This window comes from Aquarana catesbeiana, linkage group LG01, assembly GCF_042186555.1.
Source record: "Aquarana catesbeiana isolate 2022-GZ linkage group LG01, ASM4218655v1, whole genome shotgun sequence".
Taxonomy (NCBI): Eukaryota; Metazoa; Chordata; class Amphibia; order Anura; family Ranidae; genus Aquarana; species Aquarana catesbeiana.
In genome coordinates, this window is record NC_133324.1 from 60,729,028 (window position 1) to 60,750,840 (window position 21,813).

At 40.2% G+C, this 21,813-nt stretch overlaps 1 protein-coding gene across 3 annotated transcripts in view; it reads left to right on the forward strand.

The window, feature by feature from the left end:
- DYM (dymeclin) overlaps positions 1-21,813 on the forward strand; it is a 566,463-nt gene that overhangs the window by 423,931 nt on the left and 120,719 nt on the right. The gene's annotated exons all lie outside the window — the stretch shown is intronic.

Here is a 21,813-nt window from a genome sequence, read left to right on the forward strand (position 1 = left end):
GGGCTGTGATGTGGAGGGGGCCAGAGGAGCAGGGGGCTGTGATGTGGAGGGGGCCAGAGGAGCAGGGGGCTGTGATGTGGAGGGGGCCAGAGGAGCAGGGGGCTGTGATGTGGAGGGGGCCAGAGGAGCAGGGGGCTGTGATGTGAAGGGGGCCAAAGGAGCAGGGGGCTGTGATGTGAAGGGGGCCAGAGGCGCAGGGGGCTGTGATGTGAAGGGGGCCAGAGAAGCAGGGGGCTGTGATGTGAAGGGGGGCAGAGCTGCGGGGGTTGAGATGTGAAGAGGGGCAGAGGAAACAGATGTAAGAATGGGGTTGTGAAATAAAGGAGGGGGCTTTGATGTGACAGATCTGAGTCAATGCACAAATATGCGATTCGGACCTCCGCTGGATTAAAACTTTACTGATTTGGCCCTATGTGAATTTTAATTCAATATCCTTGCTTTAGCATGTAAAACAGCTTCCATACATGTATTTTAACATTTGTCCTACAGTTTACTTTAAAATATTATTTTTGGGTCAGCATGAGCTTTCAATCTGCTCTAGAACAATGGAAGGTGTTTGGGTTAGTCCTGTTTAACTAATATTTAAACTAGAACTTTTGTCTTTTAACAGTCAGTTTGACTTGTTCCATCAGGAAGTTGAGCAGCGTCACACATTTCTGTGGATGCCTCAGACTTGCCATACTGGGAACTGAGAGGAGACCTATAAGAATGCGTAACATGGTTGTTGTGTCCTGCATCGCAGTCAGTTAGACGCATGGAGCTCTCCTAGCTTCTGTCTCCACTTCCCTTCCTGTTTGTGTTCTGTAGAAGGCTCTAAGACTGGCCTGCAACTTGATGGATGACAGGATGGCACTGGCTGCCATTAAACAGAGGCTAGGCAGCACAATAAAACCATTTTAGCGAAGCGTACAAAAGCCGCTTGGTACCTGGGGCACTTCAGCTCGGCAACCACTTGAAAGTAAACTATTTTAAGCCACTGCTCAGAAGAAAACTTTGGTCAAATCTATTCACCTCTCTCTCCAGCTCTGCTACTTGAGAGCATTTCATCACTTCAAAGGCCAGAGCTGGTTTCCACTCATTTTAAGACAGTATATGATACAGCACGGTTATTTCCGAAGGGAAACTGCATTCTTTCCAAAAACCTTCTGAAGATACTTGCCTAAAGGTCAACTCCAGCCAAAACATAAGGAAGGGTTAGAAGCTCGGCCAGATTCTTAGCAGTATCCGTGTCCCTTATGGGGAGTTTTCCCTTCGCTTGTTGTAATAGAGACAGACTATCCAATGCTGGCCATACACATGGCATTATTCAGAATTGAATTAAAAACTGCAAGCACCTTGGTGAATATAATCATCTTCGTATAAAAACTACAAAAAAAGTACCATGCTGTGTAATATCAAACAAATGACACTCATTTTATAAACTCCCAAAACTTCCACTGATTGGCTGTGAATGTGACATCATCCATCCACCTCTCCGACCTCAGCAAATTAGAGGAAGCCTTGTATTGATGAATAGAATTCAAAGCTTCCCGTGAATGACTGGGCAGCACTCAGCCCAACTCTTGTTTTGTTCCAAGAGCATCACTGAAAGTTTGCATCCCACTGCCAAAACACAGCGCTGTATACTATATGTAGCTAATGCTATACAGTGCACCTCAGCAAGTGCACCAGTTAGTGTGCAGTACAGAGTTCTTTGGGCCATCGTGGCTCAAATTCGCTATTTAAACGGACATTAAACATGGACTTCGGCTTTAATATTTATAGACGTTCTCTATAACATAGCAAGTCCTTACTGAATTCAGGTGCATTATAAGCACAACCGGTAGGACATGCTAGAGCCATTCAAACCTTTGATTATATCTTTCTCGGCACATGGCCAAGGACTGACCAACCTGCTGTCAATATGTCATCATCCTCAAAACTGTTTCCTATCTGCTTTATTTTCAGGGTTGGGAGGTCTCATAGCACAGCACACACCTATGCAATAATAAAAAATTGTATTCGTTATGGTAAAGCTGGCCTTACTCTTGTAGAATTTTTATGTTTAATCTGTTTATTAAGGTTTCAGAACATACAGGTCAAAAACAGTATTCAAATACATACAATATAACTAAGTATACAATGCAACAGAACAGCCATGAAAATGCATAAGTACAGTAGTATAGCCCATATCCAATATCACATTAGAATCATGAGAAGGATATACAAGGTTATACATATAAAAAAAGCACAAAGATTTAAGTAATTTGCAGTTGCCCAAAAGTATCAAATACGAGTGTAAATGAGTGGTGACCCACTCTCAAAAATTTCTCCTGAGCAGTGTGTGCAAAATGGGGCAGTAGTCACGTTGACCGACGAGGAAGAAGAAGCATGAATACATATGGAAGGCAAGGGGAAGAAAAAAAAAAAGAGGAAGAAAAGAAAAAGAGGGACACAAGCATGGAGGTCCTGGAAGTAGCCAAAACACTCAATCCCTACCTAATCGGACGGATGTAAAATGAGAGAAGTAGCAAAAATGGGACCCTACCGTCCATGTGAGTTGATATGATTTGGTTCCATCTACCCCCCTATTATGTGTTCCTAATAGTCAGTTATGTCCATTTAACAAGCCCATTCAAGTCCATTTAACAAGCTTGGTTTGTCACCAATATCTGGCTATTTCAGATCAAGTGGCAGTGAGAAAATGTCTAATCGAGCTCTTTTGATTTGTTTATAGAAACTTGGCAGCCTAGACAGCACAGTAATTTTGGACAAGTTGGGGAGTCGATCAAGCCTCTCCTATAGATTCAGTATATCATGTCAAAATGGGGTTATCCGTGGACAAGTGCCCCAAATGTGGGTCACAGTGCCAAGGGCCTGCAAACATTACCAGCAGGTATTGGGGATAGAAGGATCCATTTTATGTAAGATTGTGGGACCTCAGTACCATCTAGACAATATTCAGTAATTACGTTCTTGAGCATAAGATGAAACAAACAATTTGTAGGTAAGCCATCTTGTCCAAATCCATAACATCAGATGAGAGATCTAGTTCCTGTTCCCACTTTGAAATAAAAGGTGGAGGATGTGGGTTTAATAAGATCTGGTAAAGCAGAGAAAGTGAGCACTTAGGTCGAGCGGACTGGGTGAGCAACGGCTCAAAGTCTGTCTGGGCTCTAGTCATGGAGTCCATGGATGGTCAAGTTCTTAGGTAGTGTTTTTAGCTAAGTATATTCACGCATTTGCAGGATTGGGGCATGTCGGCAGGAGTTGAGAAAGGGGGATACGTCTTCCACCAGAGAGACTATGACATAAAAGGGGATTAGCTCCTGTCTGCCATGAGAGGAATTTCAAGCTGATAAGTGTTGGTGGAAATGAGGCATCACCAAATAACAGCGTTGGCAGACTTGGTCTTGAGGAAAGTAAGCCTTTGTGTAGATATGCTTCCCTAACCTGCAAAGTGGCCCTGTTTAAAAGGGGTAAGAGATCCTTCGGAGGCCTGTGAGATGGGTCCATCCAAGGCAAGGATGTACAGTCCGGAGGGACGAGGTACCTGTAGAATTGTATTAGAAAATTGTTGTTTACAAATGGTTTGTTCAATTATTTAAGAACTAAAGGGGACGATTCGACAATTGTTTTCAATCACAGCAAGCAAAAAATCTAAGGACGCAGGAATACATTTTTGGTTGTATCTAATGGGAATTATCTCATTTCTAACCTTGCTCCCAGCTAACAAAAGTTGTAACTAGTCTTATGCGCATGCCATTGTCAGAATTGATCTGGAACATTGACGTGATAATCAAATAAAAAGTTGTTTTGAAATTGGTTAGGTCTATGAAGGTACTATTGAATGGTTGGATGAGCAACTTTCATACTTTTCTTGTTCAAACCTTTGAAGATATTCTACAGGTGTAAGACCAGCATTACAGTGGGAATGGTTTTATTGTCTGTCAGGGTTTAATGTAGTGAGTGGCCTCATAGTGGAGATTATTCTCGTCTTCCTGTTCTCTCTGGCAGCTATCACCTGAGAAGGAACCCGGGGGGAGAAATCTTTCATGGGAACAGACAGCAGTCAAATCCTGATATAGGTTCTAAATCTTCTTCACTCAACAGCTATAACATTTTGGTTTTGCTGTCTATTGCCCCGATGGTAGTAGTTTCTTTCTTTTGTGTTCTGTCTGACACCCATCAAGTAGACACTTCATTAACAATTTTTTTTAACAATTTCCCTTTGGGATTAATAAAATATTCTGTATTTGCGAGGAGACTTTACACTAATGGAATACCAATTTTAAGAAACTTTGTGGTGTGTGTGTGTATATGTATATGTGTGTGTATATATATATATATATGTATATATATATATATATATATATATATAAATTATGTTTTGCAGATAATACACATATTTAGTTAAAGGTCAATCCCAGCATATATCATGGTATTGAACAATACCAGAGTGTCAAAACACACATTATAGAGGCATACATTATATGTTGCATGTCCTCCCTTTTGCTTTGAGTCTGTGTATATTTCCACATTTACCGTGACTCAAAGTTTAGATAATTTTTAGAGAATTTACAGTTTATTTTCTGCAGAAAAATGTCGGGTCTTTTTCTATGCATCAACAATGAATTCTTCCCAAGCCAGATCGTGTGTCTGGGATCCGCCAGTGACTAATTCCTTCTCAGATTTGTTTGGAGACTGTGTCTAATGAGTACACACAGATATTTATAAAAGATTCATGAATAGGGTCTTTCTATACATTGTTTTTTTTTTTTTTTTTTGTTATAAAGCAAATGTCTACTTTAGTTTTATCGAGGAACAAAACCCTTCTTCATGTAAACAAAGTATTTATGCATTACAGTAAATGTTAAAAGATTGTGGAAAACTTGAATGGAGATACATACAGGGTTTCTGTAGATGTTAAAAAGTATAGCAACAAATTTCCTAATGTACTTAGCAACCATTATCCTTAAAGCGTAACTAAAGGCAAAAGTTTTGGAGACAAATGTTAGATTTTCAGTGTATTGCTTAGACACAATTAACGATTCAAAATGTTTCCTATAAGGCCTAATGGCAATGAGCAGTTTAGCCCTACAGCGAGTGCGTATTTTGGGGCACAGGCACATTAATTTTGACAGGCTGCACTCATGCCTCCTGGGCTCCAAGATGTGTGCCCTCCTGGCAAAACTGCCCTTGTGCATGAGGCCTAACACAGAAAACCTTTTTTTTTCTTTTATAATTCAGATCCCTTTAAAGTGGCAGTGCCCGAGTGGCTCAATGGTCAGTCCGCCCCTGTCTACAGGTAAGCCTATATTAAGGCTGTAGGTGCTGGAAATATCTCCTAAACCTCCACGGTTTAGGAGATATTTACTAAAAAGCCGAGCGCCGATGACTACAGCGCATGCGCCATTGTCATCGGCGCATGTGCACTTTAGAAAGGGCACATCATGCCGTTTCAAATATGGGTCATGCCGTGACTGGCGGCTCCCGCGCCTCCGGCCAGTCACAGAACCGGAGTTTGCGGCCCCGGAAGGAAGAGGGGCGAAGATGGACGCTTCCTGCTAGCGGGGACAACGGAGACATCACGGGCTTTGGTTTCAGGTAAGTGACACATAATGGGCTACTATGCAATGCATAGTAGCCCATTATGCTTTATCTTTGCAGGGCAATAAAGAGGAAGTAAAAACCAGCAGGGTTTACTTCCTCTTTAAGAAAGATTTTGGTTGCCATCATCCTTCAAATAAGAAAGTTTATAAAGGTATGAACTTTTTCAGTGAAGTGCTGATCTTTAGCATCAGATCTCTGTTTGCTGTAACCAGAAGACATTAGGACTGGTTGCTTTGAGAAATAAGCCTTTAACCCTTTTCACTGCCAAGTCCGTATGCTGTACGGATCTACAAAAGGGCCTGCAGGTGGCCAGGTCAGTACAGCGTACGGACCTATTTTCTCCCTCTCCTATAAGCTTATGGTCACTTCAATGATTACAACCCGTTGATCAGAGTTATTAACCCCTAATGTGCCCCAATGTGTTTACCACCCCCCTAAGTGTGGCACCCTGGACTCATGCAGCGATCTTTATGATCGCTCCTATATGCCCACTGACATCTGATAATAGTAACCACAAGTGTTACTATGTATCAGACTGTCAATTTATGAATGAATGGAATCTCTATACAGATTCAATGCATTCATTCAAGTAAAGTGATATAGAGAAAAGGACCATCTTCAGTCCCTTTCTCTCTCTCAAAAAAAGAGATATGGGGGTTTAGACCTCTGATATCTCACCAAAAGACCCCCCCCCCCCCAAAAAAAAAGTAAAAACTAAAAATGTCAAAAAAAAAAAAAAAAAACACAAACACAGTAAGACCCCCCAGGTCCATCTGCACTTGCACTCACCCCTCCACAAATACTTCAGCTTCTCCTCCCGGCCAACCCAATCCATCCTGACGATAGTGAATATTAATTTGCTATTGTCACAAGTGGGTGGGTTCGGGGTGCAATGCTATGCGCCCGAGCCCAACCTTTTTCAAGCCAATTAGAGCCTCAGGCTCTAATCGTGTGGCTTGAAAAAAAAAACTCATAAAAACGCTTGAGTCCGGCGCCCTGCAGGGGAGTGGCGGCCCTGCGCCCCCAATGGACCGGCCGCTCCTGGACATGGAGCGGACTCTGTCAAGCAGATCCGCCTGCTCAGTGGAGGATCTGTCTGCTGATCCCCGCTGAGCAGGTGGAAGACACAGCCCGCTGTTCTCTATGGGGCGGTCAGATGGAAACAGACCACCTGTCCATTTCCATCGGATGCCATATCCAAACCGATCTGCTAGATGGATGGGGCCTGGATTCCCCATCCGTCTGTTTTAGCGGACTGGATCAGATGTAGGTGGGTGTAAACGGACACATGTCCATTTACATCAGTCTCTCCATAGAGAACAAAGGGTGGTCTGACTTGGGCCGCCTGAAAAACGGACAGGCAGACTTGATCAGTGTACTTGTGTGAAAGGGGCCTAAGGCCTTGTTCACACAGGGCATACCCAGCGTACCTTTATAGGGATGCACAGGTGTTCCGTGCATCTCTGTGCAGGCAGTCCCATTGATGTAATTTGGGATGTAGCACCTGCACCAACAGAGCCGTTGCTCCCAATTTTACATCCATGTATATCCGTATGCATGTCCCTGAGCTCACACTGTCTGCGTTCGCGGTCATGTACCCACACCCACACAGATGTCAGATTGGGAACAGCAGCTACGCCTATGCAGTCGTTGCATCCTAATTGACATAAATGGGACTGCCTGTACAGGGATACATGGAACACCTGTGCATCCCTGTGCAGGTAAACATGGCCCCCCACGGGCGTATACTTTAGTATGCCATGTGTGAACGATGCTTTAGTAGCAATTTAGCAGAAATTTTGTAAGTTACGTTGTGTTTATGTGCAATACTACTGATTTTAGTGTATTTTTAGTGAAAATAACGATATGATGAACATTTGCACAATTATTGCGGGGCCCAAAAAATCTGTAGCACTTTTTTTATTCTACAGGTCATGTGCTTTTAGAAAATGTCTCGTTTGAGGGGTCTTTTCAAATTCTGAAAGCTGTAAGTGAAAAATGAAAACCTCCAGATTTTTGGGGAAACTTTTGGGTACGTTCGATTTTCACCATTTTGCAAAAAGGCGCAATTTAAAATTTACAAATCTTTATTTATTAACTCCATACGGGTTAAGCTTTGATATTTAGTAATGATTTAGCAGGAATTTTTGTAAAATTAGCTGTATTTTTATCTGCTAATAATGGTTTTCGATTATTTTTTGACAATGTATTGGTTTGATAAACATTTGCACAAATACCGCGTGGTCTAAAAAATCAGTAGTACCTTCTTTTTATTCTAGAGGTCATATGCTTTTAGAAAATATTTGGTTTTGGGGGTCTTTCGCAAATTCTGAAAGCTGTAAAGAAAAAATAAAAACCTTTAGATTTTTTGAGAAATTTGGATATTTACACTTTTGCGTCTCTTCAATTTTCACCATTTTGCAAAAAGGCTCAATGTAAAAATTAAAACTTTTTGTTATTTATTACCTCCATACATATTCAACTTTTACATTTTATAGGGTTTTAGCAGGAATTTTGTAAAATTAGCTGTTTTTGTCTGCTAATAATGATTTTAGTGTATTTTTTGCCAATATATTGGTTTGATAAACATTTGCGCAAATACCGCGTAGTCTAAAAAATCTGTAGCACCTTCTTTTTATTCTAGAGGTCGCATGCTTTTAGAAAATATATGGTTTTGGGGGTCTTTCACAAATTCTGAAAGCTGTAAAGAAAAAATGAAAACCTTCAGATTTTTTTGAAAAATTTGGATATTTACACTTTTGCGTCTCTTCAATTTTCACCATTTTGCAAAAAGGCGCAATTTAAACGTTATAAATATTTGTTATTTATTAATTCAATACAGGTTAAGCTTTTATATTTAGTAGGAATTTTGTAAAATTTGCTTTGTTTTTATCTGCTAATAATGATTTTAGTGTATTTTTTGCAAATATATTGCTTTGATAAACATTTGCGCAAATACCGTGGGGTCTAAAAAAAAATCAGTAGCACCTTCTTTTTATTCTACTGATCATGTGCTTTCAGAAGCAAAGGAAAAAGTTCAAAAATGGTCTGGCCACCTGAGTGTACAAAATGGAGCACAGGGCCTGGCAGCGAAATGGTTAAATTCTGCAAATGTTTCTATGGAAGTGGAGTATTTAGCCTTAGAGATTATTGTTTATGGATTGTCCAGCTATGAACTTTAATGAATGCATGCATTCATTCATACCGTAATGCTGTGTAATCCATGAGCTCGTCTGATGGGAATTCTTAATTATTAATCACTGAGCATTTGTGTAACAGTGTCTACTTCCTACAAAGTTGAATCACCCTCGTGTCTGGTCTCTGTGTTACATGGAATCCTCTTAGAAGGGCTTTCTAGCGTGGAAGGAAAAAAAGCCCACTTGGACCATTCCTGTTTTGTTTATGGGGGCTGAATGTCTGCATTTTGGCGCACAGCACCGCAACCCACCTTAACAGTGCTGTGGCATGAACAGGGCACATAGACGACAGATGTTCTGTGCAGATCCATGCAGCCCAAAAAAAACAGAAAAACTTTTTTTTTTTCACGTGAGTTTAGAATAAATGAAATAAAGAGAATGGTAAATTAACCTCTAGAGACAGTTAGCCCTATTCACATTTTGCGTTTCCTGAATGCGCGACAAAATGCACAAGAGATGCACATTATGGTGTTATTAATTGCTAATGGCACCCCAAACGTGGTTAGCAGACGCTTGTATTTTGTGCAGAAAATTTGCTCAAAAACCAATGCTTATTCACGCCTGAAAAGGTGGGGTAGCTTCTTTGGCACATTTTTCATGCACAGGTTTCTCTATGTCCAACACATGGGAATGCACATCGAAACAGCAAGAAAAAAACGGGAGTGGTAACACGCATTTCCGCTACGCGAAGTGTCAATGGGGCCTTATGCCCCGTACACACGATCGTACTTTCCACCAACAAAACCGTGGACTTTTGTTCGAAGGTTGCTGGCTCAAACTTGTCTTGCATACACACGGTCACACAAATGTTGGCCAACAATTACAAAGGTGGGAACGCGGTGACGTACGAGACGTACGACGAGACGAGAAAAATGAAGTTCAATAACCAGTGCGGCTCCTTCTGCTTGATTCCGAGCATGCGTGAACTTTTGTGCGACGGATTTTCTGACAACAAAGTTAAGTTGGCTGAAAATTTGAGAACCTGCTCTCAAACATTTGTTGGCGGAAAATCCGTCAGCAAATGTTCGATGGAGCATACACACGGTCTGACTTTTCGACAACAAGCTCACATCCAACATTTCCTGTCGGAAAATCCGACCGTGTGTACGCGGCATATGTCGTTGCCTTCCTTCTTATAGTGGAACTGTGGGGGGCTTTTGCCATGGTGGGCAAGACAAACGTATGTCCTTGTCTGCTCTCCCCCAGCATGGACAGATCCATGATTGTTGTAGCTGCTCTATCAAACCGCTGTTGTGTTTTCCATTACTTCTTTCAGTTCCGGCATTTTCTCTCTTTGGCTATTGGTTGGCCACAGATGATGTAACTCCTGTGCATGCATGATGCTGTTGTATTGTCCTGGCACCTACTGTAGCTCTATTCACTCCATAACACCTCAGGAGTGGACCCAGACTGTACAAAAAATAACTAAAAATTACAATGGCTAGGAGAAAGGGGAAGAAGTTTTTTGACAAAGGAGTCTCTTACACCAAAAAAGAATCACAGTTCACAGAGGTGTTTGTTTGCTGGATTCAATTCCTCTTTAATTGTTGAGATGAGATATCAGCCACACAGGCAGTGCAGTCAGACAACTCATGGATTTGTATTGTAAGAAGAAACTGTAAAGCAGAACTGGTATGTGGCAATTTTTAACTGGAAGCGTGAAAATGTCATGAAATATATATGACAAATATATGCTATATGTGTATATGTATGTATGTGTGTGTGTGTATATGTGTATATATATATATATATATACACACACACTATCTCACAAAAGTGAGTACACCCCTCACATTTTTGTAAATATTTTATTCTATCTTTTCATGTGACAACACTGAAGAAATGACACTTTGCCACAATGTAAAGTAGTGAGCGTACAGCTTGTATAACAGTGTAAATTTTGCCTTCCTGTCAAAATAACTCAACACACAGCCATTAATGTCTAAACCGCTGGCAATAAAAGAGTACACCCCTAAGTGAAAATGTCCAAATTGGGCACAAAGTGTCAATATTTTGTGTGGCCACCATTATTTTCCAGCACTGCCTTAACCCTCTTGGGCATGGAGTTCACCAGAGCTTCACAGGTTGCCACTGGAGTCCTCTTCCACTCCTCCATGATGTCATCACAGAGCTGGTGGATGTTAGAGACCTTGCACTCCTCCGCCTTCCGTTTGAGAATGCCCCACAGATCCTCAATAAGGTTTAGGTCTGGAGACATGCTTGGCCAGTACATCACCTTTGCCCTCAGCTTCTTTAGCACGGCAGTGTTCGTCTTGGAGGTGTGTTTGGGGTTGTTATCATGTTAGATTATTGCCCTGCGGCCAGTTTCCAAAGGGAGGGGATCATGTTCTGCTTCAGTATGTCACAGTACATGTTGGTATTCATGGTTCCCTCAATGAACTGTAGCTCCCCAGTGCCGGCAGCACTCATGCAGCCCCAGACCATGACACTCCCATAACCATGCTTGACTGTAGACAAAACACACTTGTCTTTGTACTCCTCACCTGGTTGCCACCACACATGATTGACACCATCTGAACCAAATAAGTTTATCTTGGTCTCAGACCACAGGACATGGTTCCAGTAATCTATATCCTTAGTCTGCTTATCTTCAGCAAACTGTTTGCAGGCTTTCTTGTGCATCATCTTTAGAAGAGGCTCCTTCTGGGATGACAGCCATGCAGACCAATTTGATGCAGTGTGCAGCGTATGGTCTGAGCACTGACAGGCTGACCCCCCCACCCCTTCAACCTCTGCAGCAATGCTAGCAGCACTCATACGTCTATTTTCCAAAGACAACCTCTGGATATGACACTGAGCACGTGCACTCCTCTTCTTTGGTGGACCATGGCGAGGCCTGTTCTGAGTGGAACCTGTCCTGTTAAACTGCTGTATGGTCTTGGCCACCATGCTGCAGCTCAGTTTCAGGGTCTTGGCAATCTTCTTATAGCCTGGGCCATCTTTATGTAGAGCAACAATTCTTTTGTTTTCAGATCCTCAGAGAGTTCTTTGCCATGAGGTGCCATGTTGAACTTCCAGTGACCAGTATGAGAGAGTGAGAGCGATAACACCAAATTTAACACACCTGCTCCCCATTCACACCTGAGACCTTGTAACACTAACGAGTAACATGGCATCGGGGAGTGAAAATGGCTAATTGGGCCCAATTTGGACATTTTCACCTAGGGGTGTACTCACTTTTGTTGCCAGTGGTTTAGACATGAATGGCTGTGTGTTGAGTTATTTTGAGAGGACAGCAAATTTACACTGATATACAAGCTGTACACTCACTACTTTACATTGTAGCAAAGTGTCATGTCTTCAGTGTTGCCACATGAAAAGATATACCGTATATACTCGAGTATAAGTCGACCCAAATATATGTCGAGGCACCTAATTTTACCACAAGAAAATGGGAAAACTTATTGTCTCGAGTATAAGCCTAGGGTGAGAAATGCGCAGCTACTGTAAGTGGAAAAGAGGGTCAACAATGCCCATTTGCAGCATCACTGTTGTGCCCATTTGCATGCCTCACTGTGCCCATTTGCAGCCATTTATTATACATTTTTTTCAACATTTTTATTCGTTAGTAACATTATTTATTATTACAAACAGGCCCTTGCACAACATACTGGTTGGTGGATTTTTAAAAAGATTGTACACCAATCATCCATAACCTTAAGATCACTAACAGGTAAAGTGAATAACATTGATTATTTTGTGGCAATGGCATTTGTATGTCGTGGGATATATGAGGCGGCAAGTAATCATGTTACCAATGAAGTTGATGTGTTGAAAGCGGAAAAAATGGGCATTGCAGTTTGTTGTGTATGGGGCAGGGTCTCCATGCTGACCCGTGTCCAGACTAAATCGCCTACAATGGGCACGTGAGCATCAGAACTGGACCACAGAGATGACACCAGTATGTAGTACGGGAAGAAGGTAAACCAGTGCAGGCTTGGTGATGGTTTGGGCAATGTTCTGCTGGGAAACCTTGGGTCCTGCCATTCATGTAGATGTTACTTTGACAGTTACCACCTACCTAAACATTGATGCCGACCAAGTACACCCCTTCATAGAAATGATATTCCCTGGTGGCAGTGGCCTCTTTCAGCAGGATAATGCACCTGCAAAAAATGGTGAACAGGCCATTTATTGCGATACAGTACTGTGTTATTTTAACTGACAACTGCACGGTCATGCAACGCTGTACATAAATTATATTTATGCAATTTTTTCCAACAAATAGATCTTTCTTTTGGTTTTATTTAATCATCACTGCGTTTTTTATTTTTTCTGGGCTATAAACAAAAAAAGGGCGACAATTTAGAAGAAAAAAACAATGTTTTTTACTTTCTGCTATAAAACATATCCATTAAAAAACAAATAGATCTTTCTTTTGGTTTTATTTAATCATCACTGCGTTTTTTATTTTTTGGGCTTTAAACAAAAAAGGGCGACAATTTAGAAAAAAAAAACAATGTTTTTTACTTTCTGCTATAAAACATATCCATTAAAAAAAATTTAAAAATCTAATTTCTTCATAAATTTAGGCAATATATATTCTGCTGCAAATTTTTGGTTAAAAAAAATCCCAATAAGCACGTATATTGATTGGTTTACGCAATTGTTATAGCGTCTACAACTATGGTATACTGTATATTTTTTTAATTTTTTTTATACTAGTAATATTCTCCGCTTTGCAGGGACACAGGCCATCGCATCCCCGCTGTCAGAATGCAGCTCTGCATAATTTACATATCTCTGTATACATGTCTCTGCTTAACGATCAGGGTGCCAGCAGACATCCATTGGCTGAACAGAACAGCCACCCTGTAGCAGTAAATCTGCTATAGGGCGATCTTTAAAGAGGAGTTCCAGCCTGTAAAAAAAAATAAATAATTACAAATACTGTAGCTGCTGACTTTTAATATAAGGACACTTACCTGTCCAGGGATCCCACGATGTCGGCACCCCAAGCCGATCCATCCATTGGCTTGCAGATGTAGGTGCCTGTATTTTCAGTAAGGGAAACAGCCTGTGTGAGACGTGCTGCGCTTTCTGAATGGTGTCTTCTGGGAACTGGGTGTCTCCCAGAAGGCAGCGGGGGGGTGGAGCAGGAGGGGCTGGAAATTTTGTAAATCGCTGCACAACAATTGCAGCGATCTTACCTGGAAGTGGGAGCGGGTACCTGCCCCCTAGCCACTTATTCCCCCCCCCACCCCGAAAGGTGCCAAGTGTGGCAGCGGAGGGGGGGAGGAAGCAAACAAGCGGAGCTTTCCCTTTTGGGTGGAGCTCTGCTTTAAAATGGAGTTCCACACGTTTTTTAATTTATTAAGTCAGCAGCTACACAAGTGTAGCAGCTGACTTTTCCTTGTCAAAAGAAGTTTATTGAGTATACAATGTTATAAAGATACATAAAGTAAGTTTACAAGGATCTATAAAGTAAGCTCATTGTTTTACAGTAGGGTTTATATAGATAAATATCATGAAATTTCAAATATTAAACATTGGGTTCACATAAACCTAAATTAAAGATATATATAATTTCCTTAGTTACTTTTGTAGGTATTTAAATGATTTATACCTACTATACATATTGTTTACAAGTAGAGTGTATATAGGTCATTCTGATAATGAGCTTTAATCGTAAGGTGGAGAAAAGGAAAGAGAAAGAAGAAAAAGGGTTGAAAGGTAGAGGTATGGTCCACAAGGTTGTCCCGCTCGTCAGTTTATTATTCTTTTTAGTTCTCTTTGAAGCCTTAGAATGGGTGTCTCTGTAAGTCATTTAATCTGTTACCATGGCAACAGGACAGAGTCATTGAAGTTTGACAGGAACTGTTGTTTTATCCAAGGATGCCAAAGTTTTTCAAATTTTGGAATTTGATTTTGATCGATGGCTACCATCTTAGCATGGGACATTGTATTATTCATTCTGTGAATTGTTTCTGCTAGTACCAATGTAGGAGATTTCCATGCCTTGGCCACTGTTTGTTTTGCAGCCGTTATTAGTTGGATCATAAGTTTGAATTGAGAGAGTGTTAACCATTCCGGTTTTAGATTAAGTAAAGTTAAATATGGATCTGGTTGTATTATTTTTTTAAATATTTTAGATGCAATCACGAAGACTTCCTTCCAGAAGGTTTGGATTACTGGGCATGTCCACCATATGTGTAAATATGTGCCTATTTCTGGGCATCCTCGAAAACAAAGAGCTGAGTTATTAGGTGAATATTTTGCCACTCTAGCGGGTACAAGGTACCAGCGAGTTAGGACTTTATAATTTGTCTCCAGTGCTAAGATGTTGGGTGAAGATGACTTAGATGTGAGCCATATGTTAGACCAGTCCGTGTCTTCTAAAGTTCGTCCCAGGTCCTCCTCCCACCTCTGAACGTAAGAGGGTCTATTAAGATTTGCTACTCCATATAATTGATTATAAAGTGATGAAATTGTACCTTTAGCAAATGGATCTTTTGTACAGATTGATTCAAAAATGGATAATTGGGATAATGGTGTATCCCCCTTTAGGAATGGTGTATAGAAATTTTTGATTTGGAGATATCTAAATATCTCAGAGTTTGGTAGATCATATTTTTCTCTAAGCGATGGGAATGAAAGGAATGATTTAGATGCTATGAAGTCATTTAGTGTCTGAATGCCTGATGTTGTCCAAGCTTTAAAAGAATTTGGGTAGATCCATGCCGGATAAAAGGCCGGATTTCTGATAAAAGAAAGGAGAGGATTGTGTGGAGATTGTAACTGATATTTGGTTTTTAGTTTATCCCAGAGAGATAAGAAGTGTTTAGTTATGGGATTATGAATTTTAAAGCGGTCTTTAGGATCAAGCCATAATAAATTTGATATTAATAGAGGGTCATTTTCTGAAGCCTCTATAAATACCCATAATGGGATTTCCTGTTTTGCATGGTATTTGGACAGACTGGCCAAATGTGCTGCTCTGTAGTAGTTAGTAAAATTAGGGTATCCCAGGCCTCCTTTATTTTTGGGAAGATGTAGTGTGTGTATAGGTATACGTGGTTTAGAAGAGCCCCATATAAACGAAGTTGCTCTTTTTTGTACTATTCTCAAAAAATAGGAAGGAATTGGAATAGGGAGGACTCTGAATAGATAAAGCAATTTGGGTAGAATAGTCATTTTGATTGCATTAATCTTCCCTATCCAGGATAAAGGAAGTTGCGACCATTGTTTTATTAGATTTGTGATCTGTCTTAATACAGGAGGATAATTGGTTGAGAATAAGTCAGAATGAGATGCTGTTAAATGAATTCCAAGATATGGGATTGATTTTTCTGCCCATGTGAATGGGAGTGCAGCCCTAGCCGGGATCAATTCCATGTTTGTGAGTGAAATATTAAGCACTAGGCATTTCTTAGGATTAATCATAAGGCCGGATAGGGCTGCAAACCCATCAAGAGCTGGTATTAAGTTAGGACCAGAGACCTGTGGTGATGATAGAAAAAGTAATATATCGTCTGCAAATATACATAATTTGTGTGTAATACCTCCTACTTCAATGCCAGTTATAGTTTGGTTTGTTCTGATGTATTGGGCCATGGGTTCGAGTATAAGGGCAAATAATAAGGGAGATAATGGGCAACCCTGTCGGGTACCTCTTTCGATATTAAAGGCTTCAGATTTGTATCCAGCATATTTTATATAGGCTTTGGGTTTATTATATAATGCTTTGATCCATGTTAAAAAGTGGGGTCCAAAACCCCATTTTTGTAATGAATATTGCATATATTGCCAGGATACTGTGTCAAATGCCCTCTTAATATCGAGAGATAGAAAACATAAAGGGATTTTCCGTTTTTTAGCAATATGTGCCAATAACACTGCCCTGCGTATATTATCGCCTGCCTGTCTATTTGGCATGAAGCCTACTTGATCTCTATGTATTAATTTTCCTATAATGCTATTGAGGCGTTTTGCTATTATTTTTGCTAATAATTTAATATCGAGGTTTAACAGAGAGATAGGCCGATAATTCACACAGGAAGTATCATCAGAAAGGGGTTTTGGGATCATACAAACAATTGCCATTAGTGTTTCTTGCCGAAAAGAATGTCCATCTAGAAGTTTGTTAAAAGTTTCAGTGAGAATGGGAGAGAGTATTTCTGAGAATGTTTTATAGTATAAAGCCGAGTAGCCGTCTGGGCCTGGTCTTTTGTTAAGTTTTAGGTCTTTTATGGCGTTAGCAACTTCATCTATAGTTATAGGCTCATCCAAACTGCTTTTTTGATTCTGAGATAACTCAGGTAAGGTTATTTTTGAGAAGAAGGATTCAGCCTCTGTAGGATTAAATTCATTGTTTGTCTTGTATAAAGTTGCGAGATGTGAGTGAAATTTATGGACTATTTTAACTGGATTACAAGTGTAAACATTTTTTGATAATTTCAAACGTATTGGTTTGAAAGATTTGTTAGTTGAATTTAATGCCCGAGCCAAATAAGTACCTGGTTTGTTTGTATTCATGTAGAAATTGTGTTTGGAGCGTTTGAGGGATTTATCAACTGACTCAGTGAGAAATAGATCGTATTCCAATCTAGATTTTTCCAGATGAGATTTTGTACTCTGAGATGGATTATCTTGAAATGATATGTAGGCTGCATTAAAATTGAGTTCTAGTTTTTTTGCTAGATTTTTGCGTTCCCGTTTAAATAGTGCCATTTGTCTTTGTATTGTACCACGCAAGACAGGCTTATGAGCTTCCCACAGTGTTATTGGGGAGATGTCTGTTGTATTATTAATTGATATGTATTCCTTTAAAGCTTGTTCAATGGCCATCTGATGTAGTGGGTGTTTGAGCATTATGTCCGGTAAGTACCACGTTGGGTCATGCGCTTTTGGTATGGCTGAGGCTATAGTAGTGTATACTGCATTATGGTCAGACCACGGAATCGGAATTATATCTGATGCAATAATTTCTGGTATCATTCCTATTGTTAGAAAAATATGATCTATTCTGGTGAAGGTTTGATGAGGGTGCGAGAAATAAGTGAATTTCTTTTTCATTGGGTTACTTTCTCTCCATGAATCTACCAGATTGTATTTGGAAAGAAGTTGAGAAAAAGGTAATCTAGAGGTTATTTTGGATGGTGTAAAAGGTGATTTATCTAGAAATGGGAGGAGGACCTGGTTCGAATCCCCACACATTATCACTGTTCCTATTTTGTGTGTATTAATCACTTGTAATATATGTGAGAGGAATGGTGTAGGTTGTTTGTTAGGGGCGTAGTAGGAAATCACAGTGATTGCTGTATCCATTATATAACCCATGAGTATCAGGTATCTACCTTCTGGGTCTTTAATTTCTGATGATAAGGTGAATGGTGTGGATCGGTGAAATGCAATTAGAGTTCCCCTTTGCTTGGTACAGGCAGAAGCCGTGTAAATTTGTTGATAAAAAGGAGAAATATATTTTGGAGTAGAATCTTTGGTGAAGTGTGTTTCTTGGAGGCATACTATGTGAGCCTTCTTGTTATGGAAAGTACGGAAGGCTTTGGTCCTTTTTTGAGGGACATTTATTCCCTGAACATTCAGGGAAAGTATATTCAGTGGTGCCATGGCAATAGATCAAATAGTTTTGACTTACTTTTTGTTATGCAGAGCTGACTGCGCAGATCAACCTGTGTGGACTGAAGAGATGAATAGATAGAAAAGAAACCAGTGAATTCTGGAGTAAAGAGTAAACAAAAAACATATGAGATTAAATGATACATTGTATAAATTATTTTTTGCAAGTAATCACAATTTACCCGTGAAAGAGAGTAAATATCTCTCTCAGGGGAATAAGTGCCTTCGTCACACTCCCACATAATATGATTGGGAGAATGAGGAGGGCTAATGGGGGTACACGGATCTTCCGCTTACAGGAGAGAAGTGCTATGTCAAAAGACATCAAAATGATGTTTCATTAATTGGAGTGCAGAATATAGTTTTTGTTGAAATTATTTATTCCAGGGTGGTTGTATATGGTTAGTCTTGCCCTAGGCTAAATAATTCAGTTAGAAAGGTACTGTTAATAACTTTGGTATTGATGAAGATAGTTTGAATTATTTTGGGATTTTAACCCTTTTAGAGTAAACAATTACATATTTTATTCATACGTAACTGTTTAGATATGTTAACTCATAAAATTGAGGTTGTATTGCTTCAGATTAGAATAAACAAAAACATAATTCTAGGAACTAGTTAGGTAATAATATATTTGTTTTAAGAAAAGAAAGAAAAAGCTTCCATTACTTCTGGATTATTGAACATATTTGTCCTAAAAAGTAATAAATCTATTGTTATTACCTGATAATGTATAACTGAACAAGAATTTCCTTATTTCACTTATATATTCTAAGGCTATATGAATCAGAAGTAATAAGAAATATAACTGGAATGTAACATGATCCCACACAGTGTGTGACTATCAGAATGCAGTTACATTCAGTTATAAATATAGTTTTTTTTATAGAGAACCATCTCTTAGTATAATAAATGAAGAGATATCAGGAATTAGGATGTCAGTCCATTGAATCTTCTTGGTCCATGGATGATGTGGCATAACGGCCTCTTTTGTGAGAATGATGATTCCCATTTTGTTCTGAAATTTTCTGGGTGCTGCCTGAAGGTGAAGATGACGCCATTCTTCTGCGTGTGGGAGAGTTGCTGCTTGTGGGTTCTGTCAGATTTAATTTTAAAAGGGTTTGTTGTAGTTCATCTGCTGATCTGCTTCTGTAAATTGTACCTTGGTAGTTAAATCTGACTGAAAAGGGGAAGCCCCATTGATACATAATGTTGTGGCGTTGCAGTTCCATTAGTTGGGGTTTCATGGATCGTCTTTTAGTAATAGTAAGTTGGGATAGGTCAGCAAAAATTTGATAATTGTGTCCTTGAAAATGAAGTTCCTTTTTTTCTCTTGCAGCAATTAGTATTTGTTCTTTCGTTCTGTAATAATGAAATTTTGTGATTATATCACGTGGGGGTCCATCTTTCTTTTTGGCTGTGAGGGCTCTGTGTACTCTGTCCAGTTCTAAACGTTCAATAGGGATATCTGGCTTTAGTTCTTGTAATAGAGCAGTAATAGTAGATTGCAGGTCTGTCACAGTTTCAGGTATTCCCCTTATGCGCAAGTTTGAACGTCTGGCTCTATTTTCGTAATCTTCGAGCTTAGTTTGAAGTATTAAATTCTCTTTTTTTAATTGTTCCAATTCTGTTATATTTTCTTGGGTTGTAATTTCAATTTCATCCATTTTTATTTCTAAGGCTGCGGTGCGGTTTCCCAGCTCTCTTATTTCTTTGGTTAGGCTTTTTGTTATTTGGTCTGAGGTTTGTTTTAAAGCCTTATGAAGCATCTTTTCAAATTGTAATAATATTACTGGGGATACTGAGGAGGCTTGTGGAGAAGTTTGTGAGAGGATTTGTTCTATATCTGACTCAAATGGAGAGTCTTGCTGTGACATTTTCTGTCTGTGAGAGCGCCCTGATGCTGTATCTTGTGAGGTGACTGGAGCTGCTTCAGCTGCAGTGAGTGCCTGTGAGCTCTTTGTGAGGTGATTTTTATTTCTGCCACGGTTTCCTCCCAGTACCATATTTCCTGCCCAAACTTTCACAGTTTGTTCCCTGGGGCAAAAAGGTTCAAATGGATACCTTTTGAGCCTGCAGGCTCCGCTTTGTCCTTCTCTTCTCTCCTCAGCGGTGTGGAGCTCTAACAATGCATGTCTGCTCTGCTAGGCTCCGCCTCCTGCCCCAGCAGCTGACTTTTAATAAACAGACACTCACCTGTCCTACGGTCCAGCGATGTGGCCGCCCAGAGCCTCGCTCCTCTCCACCGGCGCTGTCATAGCCACTGTGGGCACCTGGCCGTGACAGCTTTCGGCTTCACGGCCGGACGTGTACTGCGCATGTGCAAGTCGCGCTGCGCTCTGCTAGTGGCCAGGCAATCTTCTGGGACCTGTCACATGTCCCAGAAGATTGCAGAGAGGGAGGGACCGCCTAGGGGGAGAGGAGGAGTCGCCTAGGCGGCCAAGAGCCGGAAGGAGGAAATGGGACAGGAAGTCCCACTCTAAACTAAGTACCCACTCCCCCACCCCCCAAAAAGACATGCCAAACGTGGCATGTCAGGGGGTGAGGAGTACTTAAAGCGGAAGTTCCACTCTTGGGTGGAACTCCGCTTTAAGTGGTTGAAGAAACAAAACATGGGGAAAGGTGTAAAGATACACTTAATGTTCTTTTTTTTTTTTTTTTTCCATGACTTAGGGGTTGATTTACTAGTGCAACATCTGGTGCAGCTCTGTATATAAACCAATTAGCTTCCAGTTTTTTTTTTTTGCCAAAGCTTCATTGAACAAGTTGAAGTTTGAAGCTGATTGGCAATTTTGCACTCTCCAGTTTTAGTAAATCGATCACTCTTTAATGAACTGGATAGAAAAAGTTGTAGTAGCAGTAACTGGAAAACCCCTTGTATACACACAGGAGTTGCATTTGGCATTCTCTCACTAAGAACAGCAAGCAGTGAAATACCTGCCCCCCACACACACACGCACACACGCACACACGCACACACACACACACGATGCACCATCCTTTTTTTTTTTTTTTTTTTTTTTTTTTTTTTTTTTTTTTTTAAGCAGACATTATTAATCCATCTTTGTCTGCTTTTACATCATGTGGCAATGATTCCTGATTCAGTAGCTCACATTGCCGCCAGGGCAGCCATTTTGTTCATTATTCACACCTAAAAATCCCCAGACTGCAGACTACCAAGTCCAGCTGGAGATTTTCATTAATAATGCAGAGATTTGTTTGTACCTGTCGCTTGAGTTTATATTCCTCTCTATGATTTCCTCATGCAGGCGGCTTTGTTTTGGAAACTCCCCAAACCTAATAAAAACTAGATCAGTGCGATTCCTCCAAGCATCTAAAAATACACTTAATGATTTGAAAGTGGCTTTACTGTAAATTCTTCATAAAAATGAGGAAGCTTACATCATCTATCTCCGTATTTTATGAT